The following is a 4,493-nucleotide window of genomic DNA, read 5'->3' on the forward strand; positions in this document are numbered from 1 at the left end:
CAGGAGGTGAGGCTACCTATGGTAGCCCAGTGGAAACAGGAACTGATTTAATCTTAGAGAACCCTGGTCCAAGTCTCCATTCCACTATTTACTGTGCAACTTTGGACAAGCCATTTTATTATCCTGGGATTCATCTTTCTCCTTCTTAAAATGAGCGGACTAGACTACATTCTGTCAATGGTTTTCTCAACCTTAAGTCTAATGATCCTAAGTCTCAGGCAGATTTTGGCTCTACCTAAGGGAAAACTTCCTAACAATTAGAATTGTCAAAAAATAGAATGTATCACTTTGAGAGATAATGCCTGTCATTGGATATCTTTAGGCAGAGCTGGGTGACCACTCTGTTGGGTGTGTCCTAGAAGGGCTTCTCGATCAGATATGGGTTAAACCAGATGACCTGCCTGGGTGGTCTGTGATTCTCTGATTTGGAGAATTCAGTGCCAAAGAATCCCCAAGGTTTGAATTATTCAGAGAACTGATTAAAAAATAAACTGGTCTTTTTTTGGGGGGAGGGGGTGGGAAGTACAGATTTGCGTGGCCTCGGTGTCATCTCAGTTCTTTCTTCTTCTCAGCCTGCCATGGCTCTCTCAGAACTCACAAGTTGAGAATTCCTAATGAGAAGCTACGCCATTTTCTCCCCATGACACTGACTGACACTCGGGTGATGGGAATGAAATATCACTCATTATCTGGTGACATTTAGCAGGCAGCTTTTTACCTCCTCTTCCCCTGAGATGCTCTAACAAAAGTGGATCTGATTCTCCTTTTTTCCCACTCTTCTCTCCAGTCCCTGACACCCCTCAATCTGTTTTCATCTCCAACTCCGAGGGGAAGTCTGCTAGCAGAATGGCACTGCTGGAAGCAGGCAGTCACAGTGGGGAGATTCTAGAACACCTTTCATCCTCAGCTCTGAAGCAACTGACCTTTCTGGAGCCTTGGCTCTGCTTTAGGAAGCGGCACGCATGGCCCCATTTTGTAGGGCTTCGGCCTTGGAGGCAGAGCCCCTGGGGGGAAGGGGTCTCTTTACCCTTCCATGGCGGCCAAGTAGGAAAAGTAAATCTGTTCCTACAGGGCTCATGGAGACCTTCCCAGGGAGATGATACTTCTTTCAAGAGCCAGGTTGGTCCAAAGAGAGGGGCTGGCTGCCTAGTCTTCCCTTCTAAGTGAGACTACAGGATCATGCGAGATACCTGACTAGTGGGACAATGTTCCACTTGGATATCCTTTTCTTCACACTCCCTACCCCTACCCCTACCCCGGGGAATCTTGTGGTGTTTCTTAGTTGAATAAGCATTTTGGAAGGGGGAAGAGGTATCCCACTTGAGAGGTAGAGTGGAAAGAACTCAGAGGACCAGGGTTCAAATCCTGACTCTATTTTTTACTTTCCATGTGATCTTGGACTTAACTTCCTAGGCCCCAGTTTCCTTCTCTGTAAAATGAGGGAATTTTATTCATTGGCCAACTGAATCACCTTCTTTTTTTTTTTTTTTTTTTTTGGTGAGGCAGTTGGGGTTAAGTGACTTGCCCAGGGTCACACAGCTAGTAAGTGGTAAGTGTCTGAGGCTGGATTTGAATTCAGGTACTCCTGAATCCAGGGCCAGTGCTCTGTCCACTGCGCCATCTAGCTGCCCCAAATAGTCTTTTTTTTTTTTTTTTTTTTTTTGGTGAGGCAATTGGGGTTAAGTGACTTACCCAAGGTCACACAGCTACTAAGTGTTAAGTGTCTGAGGCCGGCTTTGAACTCAGGTCTTCCTGACTCCAGGGTCAGTGCTCTATCCACTGCGCCACCTAGCTGCCCCTGAATCACCTTCTTTTTTAAGTTATCAATCCTATGATTCCGTTCTTGGCATTACCAAGAACAGCCAGTGCAGCCAAGCTAGGAGCAGAGGTCAGGGGTGAGGAGGATCATATGGTCACAGATCATCAAGAACTGGAAAGGGTTTGGGAAGGGGGCTGGGACATTCAGAACATTGGTCGATGGGAGTGAGATGGGGAGGGATTATTTTTGAGATCTCGGTTGTTACAGCTGAAAAGATTTTAAATGTCTGAAAACTTTCAGAGGTGGAAGAAAACATAGAGACAGCACCATCCTCTGCTCCAGAGAGGAGGCTCTGACTCCTCAGAGCCAATGAGAACCATTCTGGCTTGACAATAGCAGCTTGTGAGGGAGAGAAGGATAAATTGCTTGCATGTTCTTGTCTGAGCTGCTGAGAGAGACAGATGTTTGAGCCTCTGTTGTGAATGCATGGCAGAGAGGGAGAGACAAGTGGAGAGAGGGTGTGTGTTGAGGGTGTGGGGGGGGGCACAAGTAATGCATCAGCTGACTCAAGGCTGCTCCATCCAACTTCCGCAGTAGCTGTGGCCACCTGCAGGGTGTAGCTCCTTTACATAAAGCCAGTTGTAAAAAAAAAAAAATTAAAAACTTAGGTTTCATAGGCTTTTTCTCTGGAATTGGATTTTAGAGACTCTAGTCCAGTTGTTCTCAGAGTGTGGCCTGGGACTCCTTGGGGGTTCTGAGACCTTTTCATAATAATACAGAGATGTTTTAATTTCTAATATGGTAAATATCAATAGATCTAACCCACAGAAGCAAAAGCTCTTTGGGGTATTTTTTTTTTTGCTCGTTGGGGTCTTAAATAATTCTTGAGTGTATAAAGGGGTTCTGAGACCAAAAACTTGATCTAGTGTCTCATGCCCTCATTTTACATAAAAGAAAACTGAGGCCCAGAGGGTTGAACTACCATGTTCAAGATTTACACAGAAACAAGCAGCAGAGTCAGGATCTAAACCCACTTTTCTGATTCCAAACCTGATGTATTTTCCATGAATGCTGCTCATAAACTAAACCAAAGGAATCAGACCCAACTGCAGGCTCAAGAACATAAGGTCCTGCCTGAACTCAACTACACAAACATTATTCAGGGCTGATGTTGTAGAGGGATTTTTTTTTTTTAGGGAGGGGGGGGTCTTCCCTCCTCCACCCTGGAGCATAAGGGCCAGAGCAGCGTATATCCTTCCTTGCTCATCCTCCCGAAGATGAGAAGCAGTTTTAGCTAATGTGAATAATCCCATCTACTTGCCCCCTAGACACTTTTGAGGATTAGAGACAACTTAGCTTTGTCAAGCTTCTAAACTAGACCCCGTCTCTCCACCCCGACTCCCCACCATGCTTAGTCAGCTGATTTACACACCACCAGTTTGCCCTGGGTGGAGAGGGAGTAGTAGGAGGAGATTAAAGTTTGGGAGTTACTTTGCTTCAATATAGTCAGTGATAGAGTCCAGTAATGGCCAGCACATAGTAAGTCTTCTTGATCTTTCTTCCTTCCTTCCTTCCTTCCTTCCTTCCTTCCTTCCTTCCTTCCTTCCTTCCTTCCTTCCTTCCTTCCTTCCTTCCTTCTTTCCTTCCTTCCTTCCTTCCTTCCTTCCTTCCTTCCTTTCTTTCTTTCTTTCTTTCTTTCTTTCTTTCTTTCTTTCTTTCTTTCTTTCTTTCTTTCTTTCTTTCTTTCTTTCTTTCTTTCTTTCTTTCTTTCTTTCTTTCTTTCTTTCTTTCTTTTTTCCCTTATTTCCAAGGCTTTATTGAACAGGGTTACAAGACTTTTAGAAAATGCTGTTTCCAATTCCTTTCAATCCCCTGGCATGAGATGTATTCAGGGATAGATACATACACATACACAGACACACACACAGACACACACAAACACATACACACACACACACACACACACACACACATGCATACCACAGCTACTAAAAGTGGTGGGTCCAGTCTATATCCATTAATCTTATTCATAGACCCAGTCATGGGCACAAGACTTATAGTCAACCAGCTCTTCAGGTTTAAACCACAGGCTGATCTCCTTCTCAGCACTTTTTACAGAATCACTGCCATGAATGATGTTCCTGCTGACTTGAATGCAGAAGTCCCCACGAGTGGTTCGTGGGTTAGAATCAGCTGGGTCAGTCTCCCACAGCATCACTCTGTCTTCATCACATTCAAGCCCTCCCAGACTATGGCTACAACAGGTCCTGAGTTCATGTATTTCACAAGCCCAGGGAAAAATGGCCTGTACTTGAGGTCAACATAATGCTGTTTCAGATGTTCCTCTGAGGCCCTAAGGAACTTCATGCCCACAAGGCGGAATCCCTTCTGCTCAAAATGTTTGATGATATTCCCGACCAGGCCCCGCTGGACGCCGTCGGGTTTGATGGCAATGAAGGTGCGCTCGGTGTTGGCCATGGTCCAGGGAAGCTTAGGCTGGAGCAGGAGAAGTGGACAGCTGTGGGTGTGGCGGAGGTGGCAACAGGACCCGAAGAGTCTGCACTTCACTCTCCCTCTTGATCTTTCTAGAGAAAAAAAAGGATTTGTGTTCCTTTCTTGACTCTTGATTGAATTCTGTGAGACTAGAGGTTGACAGGAATCGCATAATAATATTTAGCATAATGAATAGCAATCATGGAACTAAGTTTACAAAGAGCTTAATCTTATCTTCACA

General features: G+C 45.0%; 1 pseudogene; it reads right to left on the minus strand.

Moving 5' to 3' along the window:
• Positions 1 to 3,782: 3,782 nt before the first annotated feature.
• LOC122756125 lies at positions 3,783 to 4,237 on the minus strand (annotated as a pseudogene).
• Positions 4,238 to 4,493: the final 256 nt, after the last annotated feature.

This window comes from Dromiciops gliroides, chromosome 4 (genome assembly GCF_019393635.1).
Source record: "Dromiciops gliroides isolate mDroGli1 chromosome 4, mDroGli1.pri, whole genome shotgun sequence".
Lineage (NCBI taxonomy): Eukaryota > Metazoa > Chordata > Mammalia > Microbiotheria > Microbiotheriidae > Dromiciops > Dromiciops gliroides.